At 43.9% G+C, this 20,505-nt stretch overlaps 1 protein-coding gene across 1 annotated transcript in view; it reads left to right on the top strand.

Moving 5' to 3' along the window:
* The window catches only part of LOC124776405 (sialin), a 385,302-nt gene that overhangs the window by 121,794 nt on the left and 243,003 nt on the right, over positions 1 to 20,505 (top strand). The window contains exon 2 of the mRNA XM_047251384.1: positions 11,163 to 11,218. The gene's annotated coding sequence lies outside the window, so the exon portion shown is untranslated. The remainder of the gene's footprint in view (positions 1 to 11,162; positions 11,219 to 20,505) is intronic.

The following is a 20,505-nucleotide window of genomic DNA, read 5'->3' as shown; positions in this document are numbered from 1 at the left end:
ATACAGAATGCCAAAGAGGATTTCCACTATATTTCCGCCTATTTGAGATAATAGCCAGGTGTTGCGTATATCAGTCCTCAATGAAAAGTGAATAGGAACAGAAAGATTCTATGCTGAATTTGAGGGAAAGCAGTCACGTGGTAATACCGACGGAAAAGTATTCAATGTATGTTAGCGCTTAATGTAGATGCTTGTGACCTGTGGATACAGAGGGTAATGTCGTGTTTGTTGTTGGTCGGGAATGGAGAGGGTCATGTCTTGTGACTGACATCCAAATTACTGCTTTCGAAGCACACCATGGGGATCGCAAGGATTAACGGGCTCTGGCATATAGATTACCATCGACAGCTTCATATCCCCTCAGACTGTGTATGCCAGCGACCAGTGCTGTGATCGGCAATTACAATAAAAAAGCTCTTTTCCGTTGTCGAGTCCGCAGCTCGTGGTCGTGCGGTAGCGTTCTCGCTTCCCGCGCCCGGGTTCCCGGGTTCAATTCCCGGCGGGGTCAGGGATTTTCTCTGCTTCGTGATGACTGGGTGTTGTGTGCTGTCCTTAGGTTAGTTAGGTTTAAGTAGTTCTAAGTTCTAGGGTACTGATGACCATAGATATTAAGTCCCATAGCGCTCAGAGCCATTTGAACCATTTTGCACCCGTTGTCGGTCAAATCTCGGCGCTGAAAACTTCTTGCATCATCAGAATTCGAACAGGCTCCTTCCGGAACGCGAAAGTCGGTCGTTGTCGCGCTGTAGCTGTGGGAGAGCGAAGGCGGGGACAACAGCCTTGGACCACTCCACTCAGCAGCGTCGGCGGAAGGCGCACGCGGGACCCGGGAATAGCCGTGCACAGCCGGACCTAGACGTCGCAGCTAGGAATAGTCTGCAAGCGGCCCACACGCCAGACAGCGGCGCCTCCTGGGCCACGGTCACTGCAAAACACGTCGCCTCAAAGGAGCACCGCCTGACAGACTTCAGGGACGCGTCTAAACTCGTGAGGTGCTGAACTTGAGCTATTTGAGTGCACCCTCGTGGGAAACGAGTGATCGCGGGACAATAAAACTTGGCGAGAAGAATTATAACTGTATGCGGATTTGCATACACGATAGCCTGGAACCGTACAAGAGACATCATTTTACAGTTGTTCGCAGCACTTTTTGAACGGTGGGCCGTGGAATGTTCAGCTGTTATGGCACAGCTCGTGCACTGCTAGAAGATGGCGCAGTGTTCCCAGCCACGGCAACAGTAACTTCTTCAGCTATTTGTGGCGCAAGGGCCCGTCGGCCTCTCCTAGGAACAATTCCCAAATCGCCAGTTAACTCGAACTTCCGAGACATGTTCTTTAACCTCAGAGCGGGAAGAGGACCTCTCCGTATTTTTAACGCGTCGATACTCGCGGACAGCTGCAGCAGTATTGCTGTTTATCAGATAAAACAGCTTCGCAGGTAAAGCCTTGGCCACCTTGTCCACACCGACGTTGACTGTCTGCAAATGTGATGCAAACTGATGCTTATTGGAGATGGGCAAAGTCGTTCATCCTCGGGAACTACTTCACTGGTGATCGTCCTTTTTTGGGAACCGTTTATTTTTACACTTTCACCGTTGATTGTGCTTGGTATATGCTTCTTATGAAAAATTGAAATTAGTAGCATAGGTGACTGAAGATGAAAGGCGCCAAGACGGGGCACTTGCCTCCCCCCCTGGAGTACACAGTTTTTATTCATAACAGAATTCTCACACACTTGTAATTTTCGTGATTCTGCAAAACATCTCGTTTAGCCAACGGCAACGTTATGAGGCTGATCGCAGTGAAATAGTATAAGGTGGCGCACTAAAACCGGCCCCGAGTACGGACTGCTCGCTAGTTACGCACGACTCGTTGACCGCTACGAGCAGAATAGATAAACATGTAATAATTAGGCAGTGAAGAAATACCAAATAAGCTGATGCAAACAACTTCGAAACAATAGATGACGATTGGTAAGCGACAATGAGTAGTCTAGTACTCGGGTCCGATTTTTCGTGCGCCACCCTGTACAACTGAAACAATATTGTAGGAGTTATCGTATTCTCTTTACAAAATATGACACCAGGCACTCGATTATGGAGCGCGGGCTTCATTCGGTTGTAAGTCGGTCTGCCTTCTTTTACCTTGGATCAAAAAAAGACGGCAATGTGCCGTGCCGACGTCCTTTGCATGTGTAATAACAAAAAAATCTTGCTCTTTTACAAGTATTTCTTCTGCTGTTTATCGAAATTGTGAAGTAAGCTGATACGCCGTTTTGTTACCTGAAAGGATGTATGTATTACATACCACATAATTTTTATGTAATTTACATAATTATAAAATACATTTCAATTACCGGTCATGGACGCTGAATAGAATACGAAAAGAACCAGAAGTTGAGAGTTCGAAAGAGGTGTCAAATAGAACTAGAATGGGCGTGCGAAGCGAACGAAACGAGCAACAACAACTCGATACTGAACTATGAGCAGTCGGCAGTGGAAGTGCGATGAGTGGCAACACGAAGTGCGAGTCCGGCCGAGAGAGGCCGAGACCGAGACAGACGGGAGCGTTACCGAGGCTGGAACGAGACCGGCCGACGTGCCGTTGCGTGAACGAGACCGACCGTTTCCCGTTCCCGGCAACTATGAGTAAAGTAGAAAGCTGCGACAGAAGTGAACTATGAAAGACCGTTCCTTAGAATTCGTTCCTCGCTCGTTCCGTTCATTTTGGTGAGCCGTTCCTTTGGACCCTATAGTTCGCAAACGACCCATCTCTAATGCTTACGTTTCAGCCCTACATAGCTGAACCAATATCGGCACTCACGGCAAGTCATGACACTAACACTTCTAACAACGCAGATCCTGCACCGCACAATCTGAACATCAATCCTATAAAGCTGGGTACCCATACGATTAAGGTTTTTGAATCTACTTTGTGTCAGGTAGCGAAAGTTTAATTATGACCACATACTTTTCCCATAGCCTGACAACACTTACGGTGTATGAACATCCCAACGGAATAACGATATACTGCAGTTTTAATTAATATGGACATCGAGGCGTGAGAATACCACATGAAAAGGAAGGCAGGTATTGAACGTCCCGTGAGGATTGAGACCGTCGGAGGCTCAGCAAAAGGTCAAACTGTGTAAGGACGACGAAGGAAATGGGACGTACGATTTTCAAAGGACCCATCCGGACATTTGTCATAGGTTATTAAGGGAAAAACTCAATGAGGGAGGCCAGTTGGGATTCGACCCTCCTCCTCTGGGCTATCAGTCCACTGCGCAGTACTAATTACCAACGTGAATGCTAAGACATAAAAAGGTCATAATAAGGGAAGGGTTGAGAAGCCATAATTGACAGATAATCTAAAATTGATGTTACTTACGTATGATGTGATGATCAGCACCCTTATGAAATATTACTTTAAATTATTCGCTGAATGCGAATTTTATGACACCAGCTGGAATGAGTGTGGACGTATTACTCCACGTGACAAATGGAAGTTTACGCCGCACTGCGTCTCAAACCCGGATTTCTCGCTCATCGCCAGCGGTAGGCTTAACCATTTCGGCTATTCGTGTACGTTCCCTAACCTCATCCACTTCACTAGACTATGATATAGGGAAGCGGGCAGTTAAATATGGGAAGTTGGATGGGGCCGGGGAGTGTGAACTGATAACTGGAATGGTTGAGGCGGCCGCTGGCGATAAGCGGGTTCAAAAATGGTTCAAATGGCTCTGAGCACTATGGGACTTAACTTCTGAGGCCATCAGTCCCCTAGACTTAGAACTACTTAAACCTAACTAACCTAAGGACATCACACACATCCACGCCCGAGGCAGGATTCGAACCTGCGACCGTAGCGGTCGCGCGGTTCCAGTCTGTAGCGCCTAGAACCGCTCGGGCACACAGGCCGGCGCCATAAGAGTTCAGCGACAGTGACAAATACAGTTTGTCACTCATGTGGATATGGATTGTTTGCAAGTTAAGTATTTAATATTGTTCAGATAATAATAGTGATCTAATATGTTTGTGTTTTGCAGTACCTGCTTGACCTACTGCAGCTGTAAATCGAGACTTGCTACAACACTCCACAATGTTGACGAGGATGTCGCAAATATTTTTTTGTCCGTCACTACAACATCTACACCCATTGCAGCTGATGTCACGAAATTCGCACTCCGTGAATAATTTGGAATGAAATCTGTCGTACATTTCACAAAATTTTGCATAGATAATGTTGTAGCCGGCCGCGGTGGGTGAGCGGTTCTAGGCCCTTCAGTCCGGAACCGCGCGACTGCTACGGTCGCAGGTTCGAATCCTGCCTCAGGCATGGATGCGTGTGATGTCCTTAGGTTGGTTAGATTTAAGTAGTTCTAAGTTCTAGGGGACTGATGACCTGTGATGTTAAGTCCCATAGTGCTCAGAGCCATTTGAACCATTTTTTGATAATGTTGTGTACAATTTCATACACAATGGTAGGAGAGGTGGGCCAGAGAGCGGTGCAGCAATTGTCATCGTAGGAAAGCTGGACAGAAGCAAAAAATATATGCCAACAAGTTATCGTAGTAGACAGAAGATTTACTTAACTACTATTCCTCCAAACAAATGAAGACTCATAACAAATAAAGCAGCAAGAGTCCAGTAACTACAACAGCAGCAAGGATGAGGCTGTTTGAACTAAAGCACAAAAGATGGTGTCGGAGCGACGACTGGGTGGTGTGTGTGTGTGTGTGTGTGTGTGTGTGTGTGTGTAGCATCACATAGTTAAGTGCCTCTGAATGTGAGTGGGTGTGTGTTAAGTCCCATAGTACTCAGAGCCATTTGAATCATCTGAACTGTACAGGGGCAATAAGTAAAATTTCTTTATTTTCTGAACTAGTTGGTGAAGCAGTTTCAATGGCCAACAATTTAGTTCCTATCTAAAGCAAGCAATCCTTTTTGTTTCGGTCAGACCTCTCATATGATTTATTTGTCGTGTTTCGTGATAAGACACAGAACTTCCTTACCAAAGTTCCTGTCACCACTAGCCTCTGCCTGTGAAATTGTTTATGCACATCGTCAGCTGTTGACTCTGGTCCACCTTGAGATGTGTTTTCGCCCGATGATGCTCTTGGCGTATGTATCGAGACCGCCGGCGCTGTCGTAAACAGCTTACCGCCCTGCTTAACGCCAGACTGTTTGTTCGTCGCTTGTGCCAGATTTGTTGCAAGTGCTAAAAGGGACGTTTACGTCCGGGTACGTAATGTATTTGCTGTGACGTCTGCTAGTATCACATGTGCACTGGTGGCTCAATATGATTGTGGTCAGGTGACGTGAGGGACCACAGGAGTACCCTCACGACCGTAGAGGATTCCTTCAACCATTGGGATACAACTCAGAAGCGATAGGTTGATGCATTGTCTGCGGGGTTTTGTAGGCGACCAAAGAGATGCACGTGACTGGGCAGTAGTTATCTGAAACATTCTCCTGTTAGAGACGATGAGACACGTACGTACTTGCTCCGTTTAATTCCAAGTTAACATCCCCCACCCGAGTTACCTTCGTCACTTGCTTGAACACTGTCCAGTTGGCAAGCGATGAGCAGCGCCTCATGTGGTTTTAGACGTCGTATAGCCCACCACGCAGTAAATGAAGCAGGCAAAAAGGAATACAAACGTCTCAAAAATGAGATAGACAGGAAGTGCAAAATGGATAAGCAGGGATGGCTAGAGGACAAATGTAAGGATGTAGAGGCTTATCTCACTAGGGGTAAGATAGATACAGCTACAGAAAAATTAAAGAGACCTTTGGAGAAAAGAGGGCCACTTGTATGAATATCAAGCGCTCAGATGGAAACCCAGTTCTAAGCAAAGAGGGGAAAGCAGAAAGGTGGAAGGAGTATATAGAGGGTCTATACAAGGGCGATGTACTTGAGAAGAATATCATGGAAATGGAAGAGGATGTAGATGAAGATGAAATGGGAGATACGATACTGCGTGAAGAGTTTGACAGAGCACTGAAACACCTAAGTCGAAACAAGGCCCCGTGAGTAGACAACATTCCATTGGAACTACTGACGCCCTTGGGAGAGCCAGTCCTGACAAAACTCTACTATCTGGTGAGCAAGATGTACGAGACAGGCGAAATACCCTCGGACTTCAAGAAGAATATAATAATTCCAATCCCAAAGAAAGCAGGTGTTGACAGATGTGAAAATTACCGAACTATCAGTTTAATAAGTCACAGCAGCAAAATACCAACGCGAATTATGTACAGACGAATGGAAAAACTGGTAGAAGCGGACCTCGGGGAAGATCAGTTTGGATTCCGTAGAAATGTTGGAACACGTGAGGCAATACTAACCTTACGACTTATCTTAGAAGAAAGATTAAGGAAAGGCAAACCTACATTTCTAACATTTGTAGACTTAGAGAAAGCTTTTGACAATGTTGACTGGAATACTCTCAAATTCTAAAGGTGGCAGGGGTAAAATACAGGGAGCGAAACGCTATTTACAATTTGTACAGAAACCAGATGGCAGTTATAAGAGTCGAGGGACATGAAAGGGAAACAGTGGTTGGGAAGGGAGTGAGACAGGGTTGTAGCCTCCCTCCGATGTTATTCAATCTGTATATTGAGCAAGCAATAAAGGAAACAAAAGAAAAATTCGGAGTAGGTGTTAAAATCCAGGGAGAAGAAATAAAAAATTTGAGGTTCGCCGATGACATCGTAATTCTGTCAGTGACAGCAAAGGACTTGGAAGAGCAGTTGAACGGAATGGACAGTGTCTTGAAAGGAAGATATGAGATGAACATCAACAAAAGCAAAACGAGGATGATTGAATGTAGTCGAATTAAGTCGGGTGATGCTGAGGGAATTAGATTAGGAAATGAGACACTTACAGTAGTTGGTTGGTTGTTTGGGGAAGGAGACCAGACAGCGTGGTCATCGGTCTCATCGGATTAGGGAAGGATGGGGAAGGAAGTCGGCCGTGCCCTTTCAGGGGAACCATCCCGGCATTTGCCTGGAGTGATTTAGGGAAATCACGGAAAACCTAAATCAGGATGGCAGGACGCGGGATTGAACCACTTAAAGTAGTAAAGCAGTTTTGCTATTTGGGGAGAAAATTAACTGATGATGGTCGAAGTAGAGAGGACATAAAATGTAGACTGGCAATGGCAAGGAAAGCGTTTGTGAAGAAGAGAAATTCGTTAACATCGAATGTAGGTTTAAGTGTCAGGAAGTCGTTTCTGAAAGTATTTGTATGGAGTGTAGCCATGTATGGAAGTGAAACTTGGACAATAGTTTGGACAAGAAGAGAATAGAAGCTTTCGAAATGTGGTGCTACAGAAGAATGTTGAAGATTAGGTGGGTAGATCACGTAACTAATAAGGAGGTATTGAATAGGATTGGGGAGAAGAGAAGTTTACAGCACAACTTGACTTGAAGAAGGAATCGGTTGGTAGGACATGTCCTGAGGCATCAAGGAATCACAAATTTAGCTTTGGAGGGCAGCTTGGAGGGTAAAAATCGTAGCGGGAGACCAAGAGATGAATACACTAAGCAGATTCAGAAGGATGTAGGTTGCAGTAGGTACTGGGAGATGAAGGAACTTGCACAGGATAGATTAGCATGGAGAGCTGCATCAAACCAGTCTCAGGACTGAAGACCACAATAACAATAATAATAGCCCACCATCGACGGGTGCAAAAGTGCTCCAAGAGTCAACTATCAGCCCAACTTTTTCCGTGCGTAGAGATTTGTTGTTGTTATACACGAGCTATCGAATTCGCAGTGCCCATGTACAACACTTTCTATAATTCCTCACTTACCCTTCCAAAAATTTGTGTCATTTCACCTCCAAGCACAGTATTTCCTACATGAATTCTGCAAAATGGGGTTAGTAATAAAGTTTCCTTTAATACTTAACGGACACCGTGCTCCATGGTTAGTGTCTTTCACTACTAATCAAAACGCCCCGAAAACTTGAATGCCGTCGTGAAGGTCACAGTATATGAGTCGGAGCGTGGAATTTCATAAATTTGGACGTGGTAGTGAGGCTAGAAAATCTGAAAAGAGAAATGCAACGGCGCAGTCAGTGAAGTGAAGTGGAAGGATGGTAAGCATTTCTCCTGATGTATAGCGGGTAATATCAACAACAACAGAAAATGTAAGAACAACCATTTGCTGCGCATAGCTGTATGGGAATCCGCGGCTTGATTTTGGTACCCAGAAACGATGTTTTTGGGGTGTTACTCAATAACAGATAAAGATTTTTGAAAACGGAACATGGCACTTCTAGATAGATGCCTAGAAAACATACTGTTAAAATTTTGGAAGTTTTCAGTGGTTAGTTATTCAGTTATCAGCTGCTGACGACGAAGAAACGGTGAAAAACGCTTTTCTCGGGTTTTCGCAGGAACCCACTATGAACTGAATAGTGCCACCATACACCCCTTAAGGATCACCGCAGACTATACCTAATGCAAAAAGAAAACACCCGATTTGGTTCATTTGCCTAAGCTGGAGGAAGTGTGTAATATTCAAACTTTGACCTGCTACTGTAGAATAGTTACTGTAAGATGAACCTTCTGTTAGGTATCCAAATACCTCCTAGCCCAAGGGTTTTCCAAAACCCTTGACCCTACCTTTCTATCACCAATAGAGCCTGACGTATGAACCCCTGTAACCCGTTTTTATGCGCGGTCTTTTGGAACATACTGGCAGCGTATGCTGTCGCATGCGTACCTACTTGTACAGGAACCATGAAGGAAAAATAAGAACTGAAGACCAAGAATGAAGTATTCGGATTAGAAAGAGTATAAGACAGAGATGAAGTTTTCTCCGTTGATTCTCAATCTGTAAAGTGAAGAAGCAATGACAGAAATAAAAGAAAGCTTTAGGAGTGGGATGAAAATTCGAGGGAAAGAGTACGTATGATAAAATTCATTGATGACATTGTCTTGCTATTCTCGTGGAAAGTGAGTCAGGGTTGCAGGATCTGTTTAACGGAACCACGAAGTAAACGAAGTGAAGAATTCTGCCACATTGGAAGCAAAATTGCACAGGGAATACGAAAGACGCATACTAGCACAAGCAAAGAGGACACACTTCGCCAAAAAAGTGTAGCAGTATCAAATATAGGCGTTGATTTGAGGAGGAAATTTCTGAGGAAACCAGAAAAGAAGAGAATCGAAGCGGTTGAGATGAAGCTCTATAGAATTATAGGGAACTCACTGTAGTAGTTGTGCGTCGATGGAAAGATTCGAATAAAATAGAAAGAGATGGAGAATAGCATACAGGACTGACTACTAAAAAAAGAAACGTTTTCATAGCGATGTCATTGATGTTTGTTGATAGTACCAATATGAATGCAATAACATACAAGTAGCGAGGTAATCTTAGTAATGTTGATGTTACTAGACGGGACGAAGCGCTACACGCTGCAGGAATTAAGACTGGCATGTTACGCAGACATCACTAATTTGAAGCGGGCGCTATCCGAAATTTCCGACCATAAAGATGGATAATGCTTAACCCGAATCTAGAAGCTATTTACGTTATTGCGTTGTGGAAGGTTGGGAGATCAGTGAGTTAAATTAGCTTCAGTTTTGCGCAAATTGAAACAGTCACAGGTATACTGCTGTTCCTAGAACAGGATGATTGGATTAGTTTCATAAAAAAAAGATAAGATTTGGGAAAAGCAAGGGAATTCGGCATGCGAAATACGAGTAGAGAGCACGGCGGTCTAGCACATATAGATGAAGTTGGACTAAGACAGTGGAAATCCGGACGTCGTAGAACACGGTTTGTAGTTGGGGAAAACTGTGGATGGACCGATCCTAGATGAACTCAACGACCAATAAATCCACTCAGCTCCATGCGTCCAAGTAAAGATTTCCAAAAATATACAAGGAATCCCATTCGTTCCGTGTACACAGTCGCGATTCCGAACTCATTGTGGTTATGTATGACCCGTAGCCAGACTCCATGGTACGTCAGTCAACAACAGTAAAGGAGGCAAGGAAACATAATTACTTGTGTGTCGTAAGCTTTGCCGAGTGCGTTTATTTTATGTGGCTATTTCTGCATTTTGTTTGTGGGATAAGGATCTTACCTGACACTTATCTAAATGGCGATTGTCTCAAGTGTTTAATCATTTCGTTGTTCTAGGAACAAACACTTAAACTTGTCAGAGATACGTTAATGTTGAGAGCCTGTAATGAGAACTTTATCAAGCAATAGTGACGAACCGCTACTGACTTCTTGTCTGCATGTAGTTTTCCAAGTACTCTCTCCCTCCCTCTTTCTCTCACTCTCTCTTTCTTGTTGACATGAAGCATAACTCGGATAGTGGCACATTGAGAAAACTGGAAGATAAGATAAGGTCACGCTATTGGTATTTTAGTGCCAGGCGGAAGTTATGGACGCGAAGAATGCAGATCAGCATTAAGGCCAGCTCAGATTCTCATCTCTAGCTCCATTTTAGAATTTTATTCCAGAAGGACGCAGTACACACAACTAAAAGTATAAATGGCGTCTTTTAAAAATTAAGAGAGAACTTTTGACTCTTAAGACTTCTTATGCCCTGTAGGATGTCATTACTTTACGAAATTTCTTTTTTGTAGGTTTACTGATAATATTTTTTTCAGTTCTCGAATCTTTTCTGACCACCTTAAACGGCTCCACTTAAAAAATTGTAGCTTAGAACTTAGTTTTGTTGCCACGAAATTTGGTCTTTAGGTAATGAAAAGAAGAATTCTGGCATTCTTTCATTCGACGGAGAGAAACTGAATGATCTTATGAGAACATTTGTATGTCTGTTGTGAGCTAAATATTGAAGCCAGTATGAGAGTAAATGTGTGGCGTTCGCTGTATCAAACACATTGTGTAAATATGCAGTTGAAGCGATGATGTGACAGATATGAGTGGGGATAAATGTTTTGTCAATTGTTTGTAGAAAACGATAACCGCTGCACACACTCGGTGACATTTCGTTGCCATCTAATCATAGAAACAAAAATTTTCTGATACTTAAACCTCTACTATATGCCTAAATTTTCTATCGTTAGTCGTATACAGAAGTCCATTAGTTCAATAGTACTTAGTAATAATTGTGAACATTATCTCCTGCTGATAACACAAAATTAACAAAGCTTTTTATTTGAATTTCAGTCCGTTTGCGATCGCTGAGGAGCAAGAGGCGCTACATTTAACACCAGTGGAGAAAGGTAGGTCTTCCAGTCTCCTTCTGCGTTACCTTAAAACGAAAAGTTCATACTACGTTTCACATACGCAGCAGTAATCAGTGTGGTGATGAATATAAATAAGTACCCCATACTCTTTACAGGAATAAAGAATCTCAGTTACATATTCACGAAAGAACTGACAAAGAATGGCGGCAGAAATTGAAAATTCTCCTAAGTAGCAGTACATGATTGTTGTTTTAAGGTTTATGAAGTGTTAGTTTCAGTTTAACCATTTGCAATATCAAGTAATATCAAGATAGAACGCAACCAACCACAAATAATTTTAAGAAGCTTTATGTTATTGCTGTGATTGTTATCGGACCATTATGCCTATCTTCCTATGCCTACACTTGTTTTAGCACAGTACCAGAATCGTCAGCAGCATATATTCTGCTACTGAGGTTTGTTCTAGTGGACGATTTTTTCCTCTTTTTGCCCTTACGTATTTCTGTGAGGAAGTAAAATGGGTAAATATAAACAGCACGCTCACATTACACAATGGAGTGTGGTATACTAGCAAAATGGGAAGAAAAAAATAAGTGAGAAGGAATGTTTGTGTCCGTCTTGATGGCATGGTGCAATGGCCAAGTTGGTCAATGTGACTATTCGAGATAATTAGTAGATCAGAGTTATAGTCCCAGACTTCTACAAATGTTCACTTGTCGTGGCATTACATTGCTGGCTTCGGATTCCGTAAGAGTACTTCTCTGATATTATTTCGTGTTATAGCATTTCACTGATTTTATCCCCGTTGAGTCCATTAATTTCGTTTCAGTGAATGTAATACAGCAGAGGTAAAACGATTGTATATCTTCTTTTGCTATACACTGAAACAGTTTCCGCTTCCATATACAAGGTGAACCAGAACTCCACCGACAAATTTTCAGAGGTTGTTGATAGGAGTCTTCTGAGTATTTCGATATCAGCGGCCCACGTCTCTGGCGGCTCGATACAGAGGTATTGTTTCGTTTGGTTTCTTGCCCCAGTCAGCTTTGTATCTGTACTGCAGTGAAAATAGCGTACGTTAGAGCAAATGTCGACAGAATGCTGTTGACAAGAGAAGCACCCATTTTACTCTTAGCCTTGAGGCTATCATTCAGTGCTGTTCGGTTCTGTCTTGTATTTGTTTTTCCGGCATTGGTAGTTTACGTTAGCAGTACTACTGAGCAGTATAGGTAGGTTTACTGATAAAGTGCTGGCGGAGGTGCATGTCGTGTATGGACTCACTGAATGCAGTGGAACAGCTGCACAGCGTAACACAGAAACAATGGTAATTGCGGTAATAAACAGAATAAATCATTATTGCTCTGTAGCGGGTCGTGGATCCTTTACACCAAAATACTCAGAAGTTATCCCTGACGTCGATGAAGTTTGGTTCACCCTGTATACCCACAAGTTGGAGGCGACTTAGATCTGACAACAAACGGTCCTGACATTTTTGATTAAACTGACATAGAGGAGGTAACAGTAACCACGACGCTGTTTCTCTGTAACTGCAAGCAATGAAGAAGAGTTTAGAAATGTCGGAAAAAATTTCTGACTAGCAAGCGCAACTGGAAACCGAATGGTGATTACTTGAAACAGCAAGCATCAAACATCTGGAAATGGTGACCTGGAGAGTCAACGGCAAACATTCATTAGTATTATATAACGCATATTAAAAACAGGGGATGGGTAAGAATATGGAAACACGAAAAACGCAACACATTACCATGTCTAACACGGTGTAGGAAAACCGGTGAATTTCAAAACGGCTTCCAGCAGTCTCGGAATGGATAAATACAGCTTATATCTTGTTTTCGAGGGAATATTATACCATTCTTCCCTGCAAGGCAGTGATAAGTTCGGGTAACAGTGATGGATAGCGATCACTCGGGAGAAACACTGGCAAACCTTCAGTACAACAAATATTAAATAAATAGGGTCGGTAAATATATGGAAACGCTAAAAATGCAACACATTACCATGACTAATACGATGTAAGAAAATTGTTGAATTTCAAAACAGCTTCTAGCAATCTCGGGAGGGATAAATGTAGGTCATGTATAATTTTCAAGGGAATCTTATACCTTTCATCCCGCAAAATAATAGTAAGTTCAGGTAGGGTAGCGATGGTGGGTAGCGATCACGCACCCTTCTCGCCAGAGCAGACCACAAAGGCTCAGCAGTCCTGAGATCTGGTGAAGTGAAGTGGTGGCCAGGACAGACGCGCCAGCTCGTCCTCGGAATCACGCAACCAGTCCCGAACGATGCGCGCTGTGTGAACAAGGGCCCTGTCACTTCAAAATACGCCATCAACATTGGGGAACAAATATTATAATATGGAACGGATCGGATCAGCCAAAATGATCACATGATTCTTGGCAGTAGCGTGACCTTGCAGAGTAATCATGGGACTCATGAAATAACATGACTGCCCAAATCTTCACCTAGCCCCTGCCACGTTTCATTCTTAGGACGTAAACTGGGCCAGAAGTTGAAAAGAGTGTGAAGCAAGACTCATCCGGCGAAGTGACTTTATTCCATTACTCCACAGTCCGGGTTATATAGCTTTAGCACCTAGCACCACGTTTTCTTGGTACGGGCATTTGCATCACTGATGAGAGGTTTTGGAGTTCTAGCTCGCCCCGTGATTCCCCGTTCATGGTGCTTCCTTCCCGTTGTTTTAGTACTGACAGGAACTTTTGCATCTCTCGTCCTCTTATTTTTTGTCACAATCCTCTTCAGTGACCGTCTGCCACGATCACTCAACACACATTTTCGTCCGCGTTGTGACTTAACGAACGACGTTTTTTCCGCTTTCCCTGTGTGCGTACAAGTCTTCGATACTATACCTACGGAAACACCAAATACTTTGGCTACCTTGGTTATGGAAGTACGTAGCATATGAACACAAATAATGTTCCCACGTTCGAATTCACTTAGCTCCCACATAATGCACTCACAACTACAGAGAACACTTCTCGGACCACGACTGATACAACGCATTGATGTTATTGCACAGGCTCCATTCGTGTTACAACTCAGCAGCGCAACTTGCAGCATTGGCCAGCATCTGTATTTATGTTCAAGCACGCATTTCGCGGTGTTTCTATACTTTTTTTCAGTCCCTGTAGCTACGGGTTGAAGTATGTTGTGAGTGATGGTGTCCTTGACAGAAGACTACTACGAAAGCAACGACAGCTTCAGCACAGATTGCAACACAGGATAAGCCTTATTGATAAACACTGAAGCTTTCGAAATAGCTCCACGCTTTTGATTATCGAACATATGTTTCCTTTCCCATTCTTCCTTATTCCAAAGTTTTGCTCGGTCTCTAATTCCCTTGTTGTCGAAGGGACATTACACTGTCTTCCCGAAATTATTGGAAGAATCATAAGGAAGTGTAATTCATCCGAGCAGTTACTGAATATCGTTCGGCGATGTGGTTCCCTCGGCGGGAGGGATTGTAGATCCAAAGAAGAGTGGCGAGTTTCGTCGCCGGTTCGTTAAATTAGCGAGACAGCGTTGCGGTTACAGAGGCGCTCTTCATACTCCAGTGGTAGACGCTGTAGGAGGGACGTTCAGCATCATAGGTGCTCACTTTAAGGCCAAGAGACGTCCTGCCACATATGTCATGTAATGACCATAGAGAAGAAAATCAGAGAATCTGGAGTTGCTTGCCGACTTGTTCTTTCCAATTGCAGTTAGAAAATGGAACAGGAATGACGTGGTGTTTAGGATAACGTTGGCACGTACTCTGTGGTGGCTTGGTAGATGTAAAGGTGAATGTAGATGCCTATAAAATGAATTACTTCAAGTAGCTCTCAACCAAATATGAAATAAACAGTCTGATGCGCACTGAGGTGACAGAAGTCTAATATCGTTTTGGACTCCCTTTTGCCCGGCGTAGTGCAGCAGCTCCACGTGGCATTCACTCAACAAGACGTTGGAAGTCGCCTGCAGAAATATTGAGCCATGCTGCCTCTATAGCCGTCCATAAGTGCGAAAGTTTTGCCGGCCCAGGATTTTGTGCACGATTATGTTCCATAAATGTTCGGACTCATGTCAGGCTCGAACCACTCGCTCGAATGGTCCAGAATGTTCTTCAAACCAATTGCGAACAATTGTGGCCCTGTGACATGGCACGTAGTCATCTATAAAAATTACATCGTTGTTTTTCGGGCTGGCCGCGGTGGCGAAATATTCGGTACAATCAGCCGGCGCTGTGGCCGAGCGGTTCTAGGCGCTTCAGTCCGGAACAGCGCTGCTGCTACGGTCGCAGGTTCGAATCCTGCCTCGGGCATGGATGTGTGCGACGTTCTTAGTTTGGTTAGGTTTAAGTAGTTCGAAGTCTAGGGGACTGATGACCTCCAATGTTAAGTCCCATAGTGCTTAGAGCCATTTGTTTTTCAGAACAAATACCGAACATACACATTTACAGTCAATGATCGGTTCAGGTGGACCAGAGGACACTGTCCGTTCTATGTAAACACGGTCCAGACCATTGTGGAGCCACCACCAGTTTACACAGTGCCTTGTTGACAATTTGGGTCCATGGCTTCGCAAGGTCCGCTCCACACTCGAGCCTACTACCAGCTCTTACCAACTGAAATTGTCGCCTGCTGCCATGTCTCATTACCGCCAGATCTCCCCACACTGTCCTAATGGTTATATTCGTCGTAAGTCCCATACTGATTTCTGTGATTATTTCACGCAGTGTTGCTTGTCTGTTAATACTGACAGCTCAACGTTGCTCTCAATCGGTGAGTGAAGGCCGTCGGCAACTGCGTTGTCCATGGGGAAAGGTAATGTCTTATATTTGGTATTGGCGGCATGTTCTTGTCACTCTGGATCTCGTAATATTTAATTCCCTAACGATTTCCGAAATGGAATGTCGCAAGCATCTAGCTCCAATTGCCATTCCCCTTTCAAAGTCTGTTCATTTCCGTCGTGCGGTCATAGTCACGTCGGAAACCTTGTCAGATGAATCACCTGCTTACAAATGCAGCTCCGCCAATGGACTGCCCTTTTAAACATTGTATACCCGATACTACCGCCATCTGTATGTGTATATCGCTAACCCATTGTTATGTCACTTCATTGTGTATCCACGGCTCCAAGAGCGATGAGAGAATCAGCTACGCATTCATTTATCGATAAGAATATAAATGAACAACATTGCCTTCCTAGAACTAGGGATAGCAATGCGCATAGCTCCAGCACTATGAGAAAGGCGGATCGTCACTACTTTGGTACAGAAAGGTGCGAATTATGCTGCTACAAAAATCTTTGGTCACTTATCAAGTAGCGTTAAAAGTCTGACAGATAGCCAACCAACATTTAAAAAGAAACATTTTGTTAAATTGACATGTTCCACATCATTACGAAGGGTCGTATTCATGATCTATGGAACAAGTATTAATCTAATCTATGCAGCTATGCAGTTTCTACACGGTGGACTTAGAGGCAATGTACAGAGCTCTGAATTACAGGCAGCCTCAGCTTTTCGGAAATACTCTCCTGTCCAGTGCCTCATCACTTTGATGGCAGCTGGAAATCAAAGTCATCTGTTCGTCGCCTCTGTTCACAGGACCCTCCATGGTATTGTTCTGTACCCGTAGCCATGTGGGCACCCCAGGCCGGCCGCTGTGGCCGAGCGGTTTTAGGTGCTTCAGTTCGGAACCGCGCTGCTGCACGGTCGCAGGTTCGAATCCTGCCTCGGGCATGGCTGTGTGATGTCCTTAGGTTGGTTAGGTTTATGTAGTTCTAGGTCTAGGGGACTGATGACCTCAGATGTTTAGTCCCCTGCTGCTTAGAGCCATTTGACCCATTTGATGACACAATGGCTAAAGATGCCTCCATAATTGACTTGCTGCCACTATAAATCTCAGACGCCGTATCTCACGAAAATAGGAAGAAGAGTGGCTGATCAGCATGCGACTTCGATCGAAAAAGCTTTCATCACGAAGTGTAGAACATCACTTCGCTACTGTCGAAGAGAGTTTGTAGTTCTATGTCTCATCCGTAATGGTCCTAATTACTTCCCCCTCCCCCCTCCCCCACCCACCCACCCACCCACACACACACACACACACACACACACACACACACACACACACACACACACACACACGCGCGCGCGCGCACACGCACGCACACACACCAAGAGAGCCCTGCTCATTGCATCTGCAGAAATTACTCTGACGTCTGCCGCATCTTAGATTCACTTGACCTGCGGCGTACATCACATGTTGACGGTCATTGCCAGATATCCTAGCTGGCGATGGAAAGATACGAGCCTACGTTTTAATCTTTCTGCGGGCAGATGGATACTACACCTCTCCAACATCACCCCGTGAGTCAGCTATTAAAATGCGTTATTTCAAACATGCTAATTAGTTGGGAGTTGGCCGATGGAGGGAGTCTCATGACTACAGAGTTTCTTCGATCAACTAACGCGTTTATCACACTGTACAATTAGGACACCAAATTTGGACTTGTGTCGTGCTGGTCAGTATGAAATTACTTTGACTGTGTAAGCTGCCAGGTGATCGGTAATTATGGCCTATTCCTGTTTAGCCTAAAGCCATTTCATTATTATATATTCGTACTTCCCCCATTGACGACGTATTGTTACCACTTTTCGGGTGTACAGTTTGTATAACAATAAGAGAGTGAAGACAGAAAGTACTTAAAGACATTAGCTGCCAGTGAGCACTGATTTATATCAATGGGGCAAGTTGAAAATTTGTGCCAGACCATGATTCGAATCCACGTCTTCTTCTTACTGTAACACCCCACCCGTCACTTATCTGCTTTTGGCGTGTGTTCACCCCAGTTAATTAACTAACAGATCAACAGAGAGTGCAAAACTGCCGCAATATCGGATAACGCAAAGAAAGTAATAAGGCCCCGTGACTCCTGAATGAACTGTGGTTGCAGTGTTGACATTAATTGCTTCATAATTGATCACTTTTAATTAAAAAGGGGTGCACATTGATGTTAAATTCAGCTATTGAACACCAGATGCAAATGTTGAACATAAAATTAATTATGAAAGTGACTTGGGATTTCAACTACATGATTGAAAACAGATGCAGTCGATTAGCAAAATTAATTTTAACTCCTGACCTTCAATCATCACGTTACATGACTCTCCTAACAGGCAGTAGTAATAAATTGCGTTTATGTGGAGTAAAGCGCGATAAATCAAAATTAATTCCTATCGACTGACCCAAGCGTAATGCGAAGTGTAAGAAGAATTCCCCAATACATGGCCCATGAAACCCTCGTGGAAACTTTGCCGACGTGATCCAACAAATTAATCAGTGGCCTAATTCAAGCTGGAGCGGGTGCAATATCACCGAATTCTGCGTGGCGGGGCAGCGTCCTTGTGAGGACGGCGGCCGGCCTCGTGGTGCTGCAAGGCTGCACTCACCTATTCACTCCTAGCTATCTTGCTCAGTACATAGCTGAACCAAAACTTTCTATTTCCAAGCTCAATCGTTCCATTTGCTAAGTCCTAAACTGCAGATATGCTCACTCTCTCTCAGGCAAGCTGAGTAAAGAACGCCACGTCCGCACTCTAGGCAAGCCAATTGCAGCGCAAGTCTCGTTAATTATGCATCGCTTCCCAGCGCTGACCAATGCCTGCTCTGGGAAGTGAACAAATTCCCACAAAACACCAATTTTTCCGGAATTCTGACTCCCAGGAGAGTACTTCAAATTCCTTGGTCCTAGGTTCCCATCGGAGGCCAGCGTATTTCATTCTGTCGCTCTTCACCTGATTTACTTCAGACTCTGCAGACCGTGAATTCGGTGTGAAGTTGTTATAGTCACAAACAAGCATATTTTGGCCTCTGTTGACCACTCGACCATAGCTTTACGCGGCTTTCTCGCGTGTTTCGCCGAAAACGGGATGACAGACATTCATCAACAGGTGTACAAGTTCTCCGTCTGCTTCCCAGTACACCAGCGTGGGGTCAACCACCCTCTCACTGTCACTCATATTAAGGCAGCTGGAGGCCGCGCCCCGTTACCACTTTCTCAGAGTTTGAGCCGTCCTAGGCTGCCTATAGTCGCTTCCCTTCGCCGCTCCCCAGCCCGGCCGCGGTCAACTGTGAATACTTCTTTGGGATAAAAGAGCCTCCAGTAAATCGACGAGTTTCCACAAAGTTTTCACGTTGCATGAATTACTTTAAAACCATCACCCAACATTAATTATTCCAATATGTCCATACTATACCCTGTACAAGATGCATTGTGCCTTGTCAGTCATTTTTGTTCAGCCCTACTGTTCGCTCAACTTGAGTTCGGTGATCATTAATGACTTCATGTAAGGGGCATAGTTCTTGCCATCTTACATTACTAGGCAGATGCGCTGGCCACTATGCCATCCAGACACGGTGGTCACTACTACCGCATGGTCTACCATAGCACGCCTCCCGTCAGACTCAAATTCTCAAGTGATGTAGTGCCCCTGCTCACTAGCCTCATTACTCACGGCGTCTCACCGATTCCCGTAAGTGCTGGAGGTTGGTGTGTATCTGCACTGAAGGGATCATTGGCCGTCATCGCCGTAATTATACATGTGGTGTCTGTCCTTTCGGACATGAATAATACAGTAGGTATTTGTAGGTATTTGTGTACAGTGGGTAACAAATGCGGTTACTTGTTACATCTGCGGGCTAATCCTGTGAAATTTGTAATACCTTATGTATCTTTCTGTGTATGTACTTAACCACTTGCAACGGACTATGTTTAACACGCGGAAAAATAAGATAATTATATCGTATATTAACGATACTAGTTCCTATTGACTCCAGTTGCTATCATTCCATCCACTTATGTCCTGACAGCTGAATAACACACCTAATTTTAGTCCATGATCATCTAACCCCTGTAGTATAGAATAGTAATTTATTATGCTTTGGTGCCTTCTAGAATAAAATGTCACCCGGTTTTATCACAAGATTCTGATTTTGTCCTTAACACCAAAAATGGTCGGTGAGAGTAGAGTGTGGAATACACACTCTCGTTGTAAATGAATCTCAACTAAAAAATATAAACTGTTTGCCAACATTATATGACCTAACGTGTATAAGTTAGATAATACCATTGTACTAATGTTTTTGCTCATGACAATACAGAGTTGTTATCTCACGTACAGTCTGGCTTGAGCATGAGAACATTAATCTGATCTCTCTACCGGCAGAGGCCAAACTCATTTAACATATAGTCTATGAGTATGCTGCTGTATTGTGTATCCACTGCTGCAGTGTAATTCT

The sequence above is a fragment of the Schistocerca piceifrons genome, chromosome 2 (genome assembly GCF_021461385.2).
Source record: "Schistocerca piceifrons isolate TAMUIC-IGC-003096 chromosome 2, iqSchPice1.1, whole genome shotgun sequence".
NCBI lineage: Eukaryota > Metazoa > Arthropoda > Insecta > Orthoptera > Acrididae > Schistocerca > Schistocerca piceifrons.
Note: the sequence above shows the minus strand (reverse complement) of the source record. Positions and strands in the feature narration are given on the sequence as shown.